We start from the raw sequence: 15,656 nt of genomic DNA on the forward strand, positions 1-15,656 counted from the left end.
ACGTATAAGGGAAAGCGCAGTGAAGTAGAGTACAACATATAGCATAATGCTGATAATGATAATAATAAATAATGATAAAAGAAAAGAAAAGAAATGGAACGAAATGAAATGAATAGATAATCAATCAAGTGAATAGATCAACACGCACGTTATTAACGATTCCTCGTTTACGAAGTCCTTTAAGTAATTTCCTGTAATTGTATTTAGATATTTAAAAAAATTCAAATTTCATTTGCCCAGTTTCCCCCAACTCTCCATTCATTCACATCTCCCACTCCTTCTAACCGAAAATACTAAAACGTATTCATAAATACTTTAACAAAATGTCTTCAATCACCGATATGTGTGACGGGACATGAAACAAAATTTCTCCTCCGCCACGTACGGACACATGCGCAGACACCGGCACGCGCACGTAACAGGTCGAGAGAGAGAGAGAGAGAGAGCGCCAACCAGCCAGACACAGACAGATAGACAGAAGCTGATTAACAGACAGAGAGATCGACAGACAGACTGACTGACTGACTGAAAGACACAAAAACACAGACAGACAGACAGACAGAAAGAGACAGAGCTTGAGGTAAGTCAATGAGTGTAAACAAGGGTTTGTACGTTAACTGAAAGACGAAGAAGCTACAAGCTTGTCTGATATTTTTGTAATTTAGTAACAAGCTATGTTCTTCACAGCTACATGATAACCTCATTCCAAAACTTGACTCAGACGTAAACCCATATAATATCATAAATTCGTTTTGGAGGACCAGTCAACACTCAAAGACAGAGCTCTTTCACAATTCTTTGTTCCCATCCATGTTAAACTTGTACGTTGATTTTCTAGAACCTCCGAAGTGTATATTATAATTTATCGAATCCGGAAAGTCGTGACGAAAACGGGAATGTTTTGAAACTTTGATCTAGATCTACATTATGATCGTAAAACAGTGAAATGCCGATTGATGGTGGCTGCAGTAGATGGAAATGTTCGGTTTCCAGCACAACACTTAACAAAACTTTCGTTTCGACAAAAACTCGTTACAGATGGTAAGCAAAAATGTGATTTGGAGTGGTACATTTTTGTTGCAAGTGCTGGTAACACTTCCTTTCCCCACACCCTTTCTCGCCACTCTGAGCTTCGGTTTCGTAAATGTACTGAAATCAGCAAGAGTCACGCGTGAGCCATTATTACACTAACCCTATCCCTAGTCCCTTCTTGGTTGGATTAACAACAACAACAAATCGACACAAGAGGAGGAGGAGGAGGAGAAGAATAACAGCAACAACGAGAAATGTAACTGCTGATTATTACCCTTGATAATACGTAACTTGCCCTGCCTTGTCTCGACGTCTTGTCTCTCTCTGTACCTCTCGCCTTTCATGAAGAATGTTTATCGTTCAAGCACCTGTGGCCTATGCCGTTTTCGTTTTTGTTTTTAGTGCAGATGCCTGTGACGACATATGGCACACACCGTGGGCCCTTCACCAACAGTCGATGGTCACACGGCAACCACCAGCACCGACCGAGACGGCCGCACTTCAAATCAGTGTCCAGCACAGGCGGTGCCAGCTGAAAGATGTGTCCCTGCTTCGGTTTTCCCTGGGGCATTTAATGGAGTCAGTGACCACGAAGGTCATCTCTTTTTACAGACCAGAAATTAAAAACGTGTCAAACCAGACACACTGGTCCTTAAACTTCGTGTGTGCACGTGATATATGTGAAGTGCTGCGATTTGATGTTGTGTGTGTGTGTGTGTGTGTGTGTGTGCCTGTGTGTGTCTGTGTTTGTGTCCACTCTCAGAGTAGCACATATGCGTACAATGCAGACAAAAGACAAGACTGTTGTGATTTTTTTTTCACGTTGAATTCATTGTCGGTGTGCAAACGATTACAGTTCAGGCCGCATGTTCGTTTTCGTGTCGTCTGCTGCACCAACCCCTTCCATAACGCAAGCGATACAATCATTGATCTCAACCATATGGGGAGCAGCGAGACACTCGATCATCAACGAGGGTAGTGATGACCATTCACACAAAGCTTTCTTAATTAAGCACAGTTGTACTGAGCGCGAAGACTTGGAATTTGTTTCATGTGTCACCTGTTCGGCTCACTGCAATCACGTGATAAGCACGCACGTGAGAGGAAGCGCGTAAACTATTTTCATTAGCAATTTTTTTTTTTTCAATATTTTTAGCTTTAATAGTTATTTTTTGTTGTTGTTTTCCCCCCATATCCCCAACCTCGAAATGCACAACATTCCAAATCAAATATATTAATTATTATTCAACTTTAAAAAAAAGTTTTTAACTGAGATCACATGACCAGTTGGAATGCAGGCCACAGACGGCAAAGGCCCGGGATGTTTTGAATTGTGATTGTGTGAGTGTGGAAGTGTTCTTTTCTCGTGGAGTATCCTGTGATGTTGCGTGAAACCTCATGGGATAGCAGCAGATTTTGGTCGTCCTTTTTCTTTACCAGGTGAGTGCTGTGTTTTGCGTCAGTGTCTGCCTGTGTCGGTGTTCGGGTGGTGAAAATGAAATTGTCGTCTGCTTGCACTCACTGTATGTGAACATCTCATGGTTTTGACAGTTCTCTGTCACGTTCATGGCTGGCTCGAGCATATCGAAGCACGAAAAAAGAAAACACAAGCTCAAATTAATACCGTGATTTCGTACTTCAGTCATTTATTCATGCACCCGACATCTTGTTTTAACTTGAAGCACCGGACTTGGAAACATAGCTGCAGATTAGAGTGGCTGAAAAGAGAACAACCCAGACAAACGATCACATCCAAAACGAACACAATAGATTATTGGAATCATCAGTTCGTGGACAAGACGGGCAGCGCAAGAATATAGCAACAACACAACAATAAATGTTGAGCTCTGGAACGGACATGTTCATCTGAACCCATTATTCAACTATATCTTTTAAGTTCTGTTTTTTTTATGTTCTTTTCTCGAAAATAAATGACATTAAATTAGATGTTCATGTGATACATAGAGATTACAAATCTATTGTTTTATTCTTCTTCGTTCGTGCGCTGCAGCTCCCGCTTTCACACGTATATACACGATCGGCCTTTTACGTGTATGACCGTTTTACCCCGCCATGTAGGCAGCCATACTCCGTTTTCGGGGGTTATTGTTTTTATAAGTCCTGATTTTTGTTCTGACTGTTGTTTTCTGTCATGAAAAACGTATTTGTAGCTGTTCAAACGTTGAACATTTAAAAAGCAGACATGTCTATTTTCCGACTTAGTCAACAAGGCCTTTGTGCATGTAGTAGGACCGGGACTACATGCCCAGTGTTTTGCTTATCTGAGCCCAGCATTGCGGTGCCAAACCCTGGTTTTTGTGGCATTGTGAGTGCAGACACCAGAGACGAGTGTCTGCTCAGCTCATGAAAACAGCAACAGCAACGCACACGCACGCACACACACACACACACACACACACACACACACACACACACACACACACGCTGATTTACAAGTATGAAGGATGAGTAGATGGTTGTGGATGTTGTGCCTCAGTGTCTGTTGTGTCTGATGTGCTGGCTGTGCTGTTACCTTCTGTCTGGTCTGTCCCTCGTCTTGCTCAAATCTCAAGGAAAAGTGTTTTTGTTTCCAAGACAATTCCAGGTTTAATTACCCCGCCCCGCCCTCCCCCCCCCTCTCTCTCTCTCTCTCTCTCTGTCTCTCTCTCTCTCTCTCTCTCTCTCTCTCTCTCTCTATCTCTCTCTCTCTCTCTCTCTCTCCCCCTCTCCCCCGTTGTCTCTCCGCCCTCGCTCTCCCCTTTTTCTCCCCCCTCTCTCTTCCCTTTCTCTTTACCTCTCTATCTCTCTGTTTTTTCTGTCATCACTTCCGTGTCTCTCACAGATACGTGGATTATGGCCTTAGTTTATCAGCAGGAAGCATCCCCTTCCAGTGCCATGCACCATTTGCCATCAGCACTTTAGCTGTGGGGAGTTAGAGCCATGCACCGCTGTTTTTGATGCCGTTCTTTGCAGTCAGTCCTCTGAAAGCTTGCTGCATACTTCAGTGCATCCAGTAGCATTTCGTGTGAAACCATACAACCACTGGGTGTGTGTGATAAGATGGGGAAGGGAATTTCTGCCATCTGCAAGCCATGTTTGAATTCTGAACTTCGATATGTTGGTTCTTATACAGACGTTCTAGTGTTACTACATTGTGGCCTGATTTTGTTTTGACGTTTGCTTTGACTGGATCATCACAGTATACACACACACGTGTACACACACACACACACACACACACACACACACACACACACATATATATATATATATATATATATATATATATATATAAGAATCAGATGATAGTTCATAGCCAATGCTGAGATATATAGAATCCGTCAGGGACAAAACTGCAGTCATATCAGGCATACGATTTGTTGTCTCCCACAAAGAGAATTCAAGTGACCCCCAGAAGCAGTCTTTGAAGGGTTTCCATTATATATATATATATATATATATATATATATATATATATATATATATATATATGTATGTACATATATATATATACCGAGAGAGAGAGAGCAGGTTGGTAAATGCCCGAGGAGAGTCTTGGTGTGGTATCAGACTTGGCACCGACACCGTCGCGGTGTAGCGACACAATCAGCAGATAACGAACCAGCGAAACTGGGGATCACCACAGCAGTTGCAGATCGGTATCAAACATGAAGCGTTTACTTTGCAACATCTGCGCGTGCATCTCACCGGCCGACCACACACACACTCTCACGCACGCTTGTGCGTACACCCACATCCATATACCCCTCACACACACACACACACACACACACACACACACACACACACACAGAGGCATCCTCCCATGCACGCACACTCGCCGCTCCCACACCACACACAGTATATTCACAGAGAGAGAGACACATAGAAAGATAAAGATTTCTTGTGTTCTGGATAAGCAGATCGTGGCTTGTTTACATCCTGCTGTCATCATAATGTATGTAAGAATTAAATGAAATTTAAAAAGCCAAGCCGAATATATGTGTGTGTGTGTTCGTGTGCGTGCGTGCGTGTGTGTGTGTGGAATAATGCGTGAGTGCGTGTGCATGTGTGTACACGTAAAAGGAAGGTAGGAAGAAGGGAAAACAGAGGCATATACAGAAACACAGACAGACGAAGAGAGAAAGAGCGAAACAGAGAAAGTGAGAGATTGAGAGAGGTGGGGGTATATGAAATAGAAGACGAATTCAAAGGTACAGACATAGTCACATAGAAACAGAGACAGACAGACAAACAAACAGACAGACAGAGAACGATTTCTTTATATCCAATCCAGGAAATGAATGAATAAGCACATGGTGGCCTGCTTTATCATGCTGTCATCAGAACATTTCAAGATGAAACGAAATTCTAAAAAGCCTTGCATGTGTAAGAAATAATCCAGGGTGTAACACAAACTTCAACAAGAAATACAAAACAAAACAAACAACAGACATGCGTAACCTCTCCTCGAACATCAAAGAATACAAGATTTGTTCATCAGCACTCACCTGGTAAAGAAAAATGACGACCAAAGAATTGTGTATGAATGATGTGTGTGTGTGTGTGTGTGTGTGTGTGGTGAGCTCTCTCTCTCTGTCTCTGTCTGTCTGTCTGTCTGTCTCCCTCTCTCTCTCTCCCTCTCTCTCTCTCTCTCTCTCATACCAACTGCATATAAAAACAAAGATCAAATGTATTATATTAGATACTGGCTTAGATTAATATAGCTCCCACTGACGAGAATAAGCAGACAAGCTTATGGAATGACGCTAAATCAGTTAGATTCTGGGAAAGAAAATTGGGCTTTTTTTGTGAAGAGATATTTTAACCACACAGGGCTTTGGGATTGTCTGGATGTGTCAGGGTGTTGGCAATGATCGAATATTTCTCGTAGAACTTAAAGACAGATTAATTAATTCGTACAAATATGATTGGCATGGCCACATTGAAGAGTCTGAAAAATACAATTGGTTCCTCTCTTTTAAGAGCATTTTTCAGACAGAAAAATACATTTAAATAATAATAAAGGGCACAGAACAAGCCTGGCTCGATTCAGACTTAGAACTTTAGGCATAAATGCTAACAAAAAAAGAAAAAAAGGGTTCTCTGCTGACACGTCCGCACGGTCGCCTTGTCCAATGTGTGGTGCTTCATTTGCAGATGAAACTCATTTCCTTTTTATGTGTAAGTATTATGAAGAAATTCGAAAGAAATGCTTAATTTTTCAATGGTGAAAACTTAGAGAACATGAACCTTACCAGTACGCTTTTGATAGATGATGAAGTAAGAATAAGATCACTAGCGAAATTTATCGCCCCAGCTTGGGACTGTCTGAAAAAGAAATTATTTTCGGAAGCCTTAGAGTTATCGAAAAAAAACACGGTTACCCTGATGCCAATTCCACAGTTTATAATTCTGAAGGACTTTGTAGAAAGTTAGATGGTCGAGCTTTTTATTTTCCTTTTTGATCTTAACAATATGTTGTATTTTATGATTTTGTTGTTGTTGTTGTTTGTCGTTGATTTTCTTTTTACTCTTAGCAATGAGTCAAGTTCTCTGTAAATCGCCGTTATTCTTTTGTTCATACATTGCCCCCCTTGCCAAAGGATAGTATTGTCAATGGCAATATAACAATGTCCGTGTCCGTGTCCGTCTCTCTCTCTCTCACTCTCTGCTTTGTTTTGTTAATTGTTCTCCTTCCTCCCTCTCTTTCTCCCTCCCGTCTCTCTCTCTCTCTCTCTCTCTCTCTCTCTCTCTCTATTTATATGTTTTTCTCCTTTTTTGAGAGATACGTCTCTCTCATTCTGTGTCTCTTCGTGTCTTGTTCTGGCTCTGTCACACACACAGACACACACAGACACACATAGACACAGACACACATAGACACAGACACACATAGACACAGACACACACAGACACACATATACACAGACACACATAGACACAGACGCGCGCGCACACACACACACACACACACACACACACACGCACACACACACACACACACGCACGCACGCACACACACACACACACACACACACACACACACACACACACACACACACACACACGACCTTCCTATTAACACCACATCATACGCACACACTCACTTGTTCACATCCACTCACCATACCTCTTCCTCGTTCCTCTCCCTCTCTTCTGACACCAACCTCTCCACACGCACGTACGCACAGACACACAGACACACACACGCACACACACACGCACGCACACACGCAGACGCGCACACACACACACACACACACACACACACGCAGACGCACGCACACACACACACACACACACACACACACGGTTTGATCGATAGGACCTGCTGTTCCTCTCAGTGTTTGGGAAGGGCGCAGAGGAAAAATGAAAATAAGTCTGCAGCCCCCCCCCCCCCACCCACCCCCTCCGCCAAAAAAATAACAAAACAAAAAAAAACCCTGACAATAATTGGTTCATCGTCTGGTGCCAGTACTTCACGCTTCCTCGGCTCAAGTGGCTGAGCGCGGAACACCCCAGTATGAAAGGAAAGTAATTAAGTCAAATCACAGATACCCACTAGTGAAATGGCATTCACGTTGCCCATCCTAACGTGTTGTAGTTTTGGTGTTATCAGTGCACTGTTAAAATAGAGTTGGTATTTTTGTAGTAGTTTCGGTGTTGTCAGTGCACTGTTAAAATAGATTTGTCATTTTTGTAGTAGTTTCGGTATTATCAGTGCACTGTTAAAATAGATTTGGCATTTGTGTTGTAGTTTCGGTATTATCAGTGCACTGTTAAAATAGATTTGGCATTTTTGTAGTAGTTTCGGTATTATCAGTGCACTGTTAAAATAGATTTGGCATTTGTGTTGTAGTTTCGGTGTTATCAGTGCACTGTTAAAATAGATTTGGCATTTGTGTAGTAGTTTCGGTGTTATCAGTGCTCTGTTAACATAGAATTGTCATTCTCGTTTCCCGTCTTTACGTGCTGCCGTTTCGGTGAACCTGTCAGTGTAGTGTTAAAAAATATGAATGCTGTATCAGACAGGTAGGCAGGTAGGTCCTCCCTACCCCCCCCCCCCCCCTCCCCTCCAGCCCCTCCCTACCTCCTGTTCCCGGGGTAATTATCCACGTCGGACGTTTCACCTGAGGTGGATGTCGACGTGAAACTCGAACATAGCTAAGTAAGTAACGAGTCCTGCCAACGTAAACACTCAAGCCTTGCACTCGTGCCGGGATCTGAAGCAAAGAAGACTGAAAACTGCAGGCACAACCCACTGCCAGGGTGTCTTCGTTTCCATGGGAAACACGCACTGATGAGTCAGGTGAGACTGTCCCTAATACCGAGGTGTGCTCAGGAACGCGTCAGTGCGTTCACTTGGTTTCATGTGCGCTGTTGTGTGTGTCACGTGCGGCAATAAAAATCAAAGAAACTACGACGAGATTACACCATCGTACACAGTAGCTGCGTCGTGCATGTCAAGACATATCACTGATACCCTTCTCTCGCGAATACACAGTCTACACTGTCTGTCAAAGATACTCCGAAATACAGGCACTGCCTGAAATCTGTCAGTATACCATATCCCAGTTTGGCATTATCAAAAAATCAAGAATTCTCAGACGCTATAAAAGGTAGCTTTTTAAAATGTGTGCAAAGATTTTTGACACATCTACAATACATTTCAGAGACTTTTAATAATGCAGCTTTATTATCTTTGATATGGAAAACAGACATTTTGGGTACATGGTGTTCCAGCTTACCCCCCATCTCTCTCTCTCTCTCTCTCTCTCTCTCTCTCTCTCTCTCTCTCTCTCCCTCTCTCTCTCTTCCCCGTATACACACATATACACGAAACACAGGCACACACATACACACACGAGCGTGTAATGTTTTTGACTGTATTCTATATGTTAGATTATTTTGCGTATTGTGAAAATATTGTTTAAATGAACTATGAAAATGCACGTGTTGTTTGGGATGAGGATTGTATCACGGATTGACACAAGCTTACAGTTAGGCCAACAACAAAATGATAGTTGTATGATTAATGGTTCCTCCACTGCAGTGGGAATTCATTTACAGTTTAGTCTGTTGTGAAGGGCTATGATTCTCAAACTAGAAGGCCATATTGCACTGGATCTTAGTGCCGCAGCCTTGAAGGCTAGTTAGCCTTTGCGGACCATCCCGACGCCGCCGACTCTCCTAAAGCCCTCTCTGTCCTAAAGACACTTCCCACTTTCATCAAATTCTGGCACCAGTTGCCTCCGTTGCTTTTCTTGTGGTTATAGTCGGACACTAATGACTATCATACAGTATAATGAAAAGTAGCATTTTGAAATGCGTGCAGTAGATTTTTTTTTTAAAGTTTAAACATTGCTTTCCATAAGGTTTTTAACATTGCATAAACACACACACAAACAGACACACATGAGCGCGCGCAATGGTCGACCGTATTCTATATGTAAAATTATGTTGTGCACAATGAGACCACCGTTTAAATGAAGAATTAGAATTCACGTATTGTGCAATGTCAATATAACTTTGGTTGGATACTTTACCAAGCTGATGGTACGGTAGTTGTGGCCTGACTGAAGATCCTACTGAACAGACTGAAACCCCAAACAGAGACGATTATTGCTGAAGAAGAGGAAGGTTTCAGGATGGCTCGGAACACCATCGAATAGATGATCAAATTTAGAGTAATTTGCGGAAAGTACCTTTTGCATTACGAAAACTTGTTCCTGCTCCACAGGATTCGTAAATACAGTCTTGCTAGGGACAGTCAGAGGAAGTCGCAGACGAAGAAGACAGAGGAAGAGGCGGGAAGTTATATCCAAGAACAGACAGGCATGGCGGAATCCCAACAGAGTTGTGGAGGACAGACAGGTGAAGGAGAGGGGTGGCGTTGCCTTTACTTGTTCCCACCGACATCGGCAGATGTCAGAGGATATGTGAAGGTGAAGGACGATGTCAGAGTGCGGAAGTGTAAATAAATCCTATTAATGAAAGACCTATAGGGCCAGATCCTATCGTAGAGTCAGTCTCCCCAATCATGATGTGGACGTCTGTCAAATCCCGTTACACCACTTGTCATTGGTAGGGGACAAACTATTGAATCCCCCCGCACCCAACCCCCATGCCCCCACTCTCCGCCCCAGGAAGGCAGGACAATTCAAAGGGCTCAATAATTAACCCCACGTCCATTGCTGTGTCGCTTGCCCGTTTGCCTTCAGTCTATATAATCCGATACACCGCCACAACTAAGACCCGGACCGGCGACCGGACCAGGGCATTTCCCAGACCGATTCTGAAAGCCAGTCCACTCTATTGATGGCGACCGGACCAGGGCATTTCCCAGACCGATTCTGAAAGCCAGTCCACTCTATTGATGGCGGACGTCAAAAGCGTTACTGCCGCCTCATATTCCGGAACGGCTCTGGGGAAATCAGGCAATCGCATCCTCCGATACAAAGGCAGAGTCGGGCGTTTGAAAGCCGCTCCCGGAACGCCGTCGGGAGAAATGTCGCACATAGTTCTACAAAGAAGCACTTAAAATTATCCTCTGGCAATGTGATAAGCGCCTGAAAACCAGTTTAGCAGAACAAGGTTTTTTTGGTTGAATGCATGATTCGTGCGATTCCCTGGGAATGTTGGCAGTTCCCTTCCCAGTCTGTGTGTCAGTCGTCTGGCTCAAATAACTTCGTCATACAATGGTCACGAATGCAGGCTTGTTTTTTGTTGTTGGTGTTGTTGTTTTCCTGATGTCTCTTTCGTGTTCAACGCAAACGTATTTTGAGTTGTGTAGTATCAGTTAGGTAACGCAGGTGTTTCACATCCACAGAGGTATACCGTCTTTCTGTTCTCGCTATCAACTGGGTTTCGAAGATAAGTTTCGCTGTCTGTCTGTCTGTCATCAGTCGGTCGGTATTCACTGTCGCTTTACATATGCATGACCGAGACGGGAAAACAGTGGGAGAGGCGTTTATCATAAATCATCATGCTTGCTATGAACATCCTTCACCATCGTAAAATGACAAATTTCTTCTGAAATTAAATCTATTGTCTCTTTATATCTGTCTGTCTTGATAAAACAAGATTATATTGAATCTGTATTCTGTCTGTGTGTCTCTTTCTCTGGCTCAGTGTGTGTGTATGTGTGTGTGTGTGTGTGTGTGGCCTGTCTGATTCTCTCTCTCTCTCTCTCTCTCTCTCTCTCTCTCTCTCTCTCTCTCTCTCTCTCTCTCGCTCTCTCTTCTGTCCCACGCGCTCTTACACACCCGCATCGTGTTACGTGGGCGAGATGGGAAGGCGATGTTTCTGTTAAAAACTTGTCTAATAGAATTCTCTTATAAAATAGTAAGCTATTTCACGTCATTTAATCTCTCTGTGGTGTCTCTCTCTGTCTTTCTATCTGTCTTTCTATCTTTCTGTCTGTCTGTCTGTCTCTATTTTCTCTCTCGACCCCCCTCTTTCCTGCGCGCGCGTGTGTGTGTGTGTGTTTGTGCGTGTGAGAGAGAGAGAGCGTGCGCGTGAGAATGTGTATGTGAGTGCGTCTGCGCGTGTGTTTGTGACATTTTCATATGTATTTTATTAATATCATGCGTGTTGCCTCTGTGAGTGAGTGAATGTGTGTGTGTGTGTGTGTGTGTGTGTGTGTGTGCGCGCGCGCGCGCGCGCGTGTGTGCGTGTGTGTGTTGTTATTGTTACCATGCCTGAGCCTTTATGTAGTATTGTGTACTGCATGCTTATGACATTGTGTAGTATACCATATTGTGTAGTGTATGCTATGACTTGTATGTGGTGTTGTGTTCTGTAGACCCTGTTTCAGGGAGGGGACTGGATGTAAAAAAGCGCGCCAGTGCTTTTCTATTATCCTTCGAAAATATGGAACTTGTCTTGTCCTGTCTTGTCTTGTCTTGTCTTATCTCGTCTCGTCTATTCTCGTTTCGACTCGTTTTGTCTTGTCTCATCTCGTCTCCCACCCCCTCACCCCCGCCCCCCTCCTCCCGCACCTCCCCCCTCCCTGTCCCACGTCAAGCCCCAGAAGAGAGTCAACCATGTAAGGTATCGGCGAGAGGGCCATCCCGACTGTCACGCCTCTCACTGCTGTATCGGCCAGGCCTTACACTTTCAAAGCTCCCCTTCACGCATTGCCGAGTTTCTGTGTTTGCCCTTGGCCGACAGTCCAGTGGTGCTTTTGACAGCAGGTAGGATGGTCCTGCCCTCCGGAGGACCCTCTTTTACACCTGTCATTTTCTGCCTGCCTGACTCCCGACTCGCATCGTTTGCCAGCTGGTCCGCCACCCGTGAAACAGACGAGACGTGGCCTGGAGGGTGGGTGAGGGTTTGCCAGCGTGTCGCGGTCCGACGACCGACACCTATATCGGGTCGGGTCTATTTGTCTGCACGCCCAGTACTCTGTCCAGTCTTATCTTTTCCGATTCGACGTGCGTCCACCCGTCCACCCGAGTACGGATGTTTATGCTTCCAAAAGGAAACAATTCCCCCAACCACCTTCCATCCATCCCCCGGGCCCCCCGCAACTCCCCAACCCCACCCCCACCCCCCCAAAAAGGAAAAACAAAAACAAAAAAACAATGGCGTGTCCATTATTTTCTCCTCTCTCAGCCACACCCACGCACACACAGGCGCGTGTGTGCGCCCATACACACACACACACACACACACACACACACACACACACACACACACACATGTCGATGTTTTGATGCAAAAAATAACATTTGCTGCTTATTCAATTTACCATCTGAAAATGAAATTTTGACTTTGTCGCAAATACTCATTCAAACCGAATGTTCGGGTGTGTTTTAGAGAATGAAATATACGAGAACAAATGTCATAACATGTTTGATTTGAAAATATTCAATTCTTGATATATATATATATATATATATATATATATATATATATATATATATATATATATATATATATATATAGTCACACTGATGTTTTCTTTCATTGGAGCCGTACAGTATTTTCTTATTAACTCTCTCCATACGAACGGCGAAAGAGACGACGTTAACAGCGTTTCACCCCAGTTACCACCATCAAAATATTGCAAGCGGAACGCTCTTATACTGAAGAGGTGAATGTTGACAAAGAATACCACAATTCTGAAGACGGAAGCTAAAGGTTAGGTCAATGAGACAGCCACTGGACATCCGAGGGGTCTGTGTAGAGGAGAAGAGAGGACTGGCCGTAGTGAGTGAGCTAAACGTTGTTGTTGTTGTTGTTGTTGTTTTTCATTGTTAGTGCATTTTACTAAGCTAAGCTCATAGCTTGGCCATTTCTGTGCATATCTTTATTTTGTTCGATGATGTCGATAATTTTCAGTTTGAAAAGAATTAAATAAATTATAACAAAAGCAAACAAACAAAAAAGATTTCAACACTCCTGCACAAACATCCGTGCACACTGACACAGACAGAGAAGACAAAAAGGCGCGCGCGCGCACGCACACACACACACACACACACACACACACACACACACACACACACACACACACACACACACACACACACACACGACAAAAAGGCACACACGCGCGAGTGAATACCTTATTCAGGAACAGCGAAAGAAAGATGGAAGGGCACACAGAGAAATGTTGGGTGGGAGAAATGCAAATTCGATGTAGCGAATAATTTATTCAAACAGAGGTCAAGACATGTTAACTCAGCAAATTAATATCAAAGAGAAGGGGCAGGCAGGAAACGACGGACAGACACCAAGGCCCACCAGACGTGCTCCCAGACCCTACAATGATCAGACACACAGATCCACCAGACGTGCTCCCAGACCCTACAGTGATCAGACACCAAGTTCCACCAGACGTGCTCCCAGACCTTATAGTGATCAGACACCAAGGCCCACCAGACGTGCTCCCAGACCCTACAATGATCAGACACCAAGGCCCACCAGACGTGCTCCCAGACCTTATAGTGATCAGACACCAAGGCCCACCAGACGTGCTCCCAGACCTTATAGTGATCAGACACCAAGGCCCACCAGACGTGCTCCCAGACCTTATAGTGATCAGACACCAAGGCCCACCAGACGTGCTCCCAGACCCTACAATGATCAGACACCAAGGCCCACCAGACGTGCTCCCAGACCTTATAGTGATCAGACACACAGATCCACCAGACGTGCTCCCAGACCCTACAGTGATCAGACACCAAGGCCCACCAGACATGCTCCCAGACCCTACAATGATCAGACACCAAGGCCCACCAGACGTGCTCCCAGACCCTACAATGATCAGACACCAAGGCCCACCAGACGTGCTCCCAGACCTTATAGTGATCAGACACACAGATCCACCAGACGTGCTCCCAGACCTTATAGTGATCAGACACCAAGGCCCACCAGACGTGCTCCCAGACCTTATAGTGATCAGACACCAAGGCCCACCAGACGTGCTCCCAGACCTTATAGTGATCAGACACCAAGGCCCACCAGACGTGCTCCCAGACCTTACAGACAATGATCAGACACACAGACCCACCAGACGTGCTCCCAGACCTTACAGACAGTGATCAGACACCAAGGCCCACCAGACGTGCTCCCAGACCTTACAGACAATGATCAGACACACAGACCCACCAGACGTGCTCCCAGACCTTACAGACAATGATCAGACACACAGACCCACCAGACGTGCTCCCAGACCCTGCAGACAGTGATCAGACACCAAGGCCCACCAGACGTGCTCCCAGGCCTCACAGACCGTGATCGGAATGTGAAGCGCGATACGAAGAATGTCACAGCCCACAGTGTGGTTCCTGCTGGGACCTCTTTCATTATCGGTCACAGTTCTCCGTCCCCGGTGATGTCTGCTGGTGCTACAGAATAGGTCAGACTGACGCTGACTGGGACAAGTGTGCTTAATGAACCTCGAGTAAGTTGTCAGCACTACCTGACTATCATACTGGTGTTTGTGGAGGAAAGCAAATGCGAGAGAACGTCATTTCAGAAAACATCCCAAGATTTAAACGTTGTCCCACTACTCCTTCTAATAATGATAATAATAAGAAGAATATATTATTATGATGATTATTATAATTATCATTAATGATCATAATGATAATAATGATGATGATGATAATAATAATGATGATAATGATAATAATGATGATGATGATGACAATATAATAAAGGAATAAAATAAATTGAAAAGAATAGAATAATGATACTACTACTACTACTACTAATAATAATAATAATGATAATCACAAGATCACAAAATCACAAGATAATTTATTGTCCTTAAATGGAGATGTTTGGTGTGGTGGCACACAGTTAAATTCTATATCGTACAAATATAGACATACATAAGCCATTTAGCTAATTTGCATACGCTCAGAAGCACACAATCTCAGCTGCATCAAATATCCATGCGCCCGCCATCAGTCTCCATTTCACACTCGTTATAAAAAAATTACTAAAAACATGTAAAACGACCTTCAAATATAAACAAGTAGGTTACAATAATAAATAAGCCCCAAAATCTAGAATTTATAACATAGATAAATAGTCAAATAATCAAATACATAAATAATATGATTATGATAATGATGATGGTATTAATAATAATAATGATGATGCTG

General features: G+C 43.8%; 1 protein-coding gene across 2 annotated transcripts in view; it reads right to left on the reverse strand.

Annotated features, from left to right (window-relative positions):
• LOC143282675 (vitamin D 25-hydroxylase-like) overlaps nucleotides 1–15,656 on the reverse strand; it is a 56,771-nt gene that overhangs the window by 19,049 nt on the left and 22,066 nt on the right. The gene's annotated exons all lie outside the window — the stretch shown is intronic.

The sequence above is a fragment of the Babylonia areolata genome, chromosome 6 (assembly GCF_041734735.1).
Source record: "Babylonia areolata isolate BAREFJ2019XMU chromosome 6, ASM4173473v1, whole genome shotgun sequence".
NCBI classification, from domain to species: domain Eukaryota; kingdom Metazoa; phylum Mollusca; class Gastropoda; order Neogastropoda; family Buccinidae; genus Babylonia; species Babylonia areolata.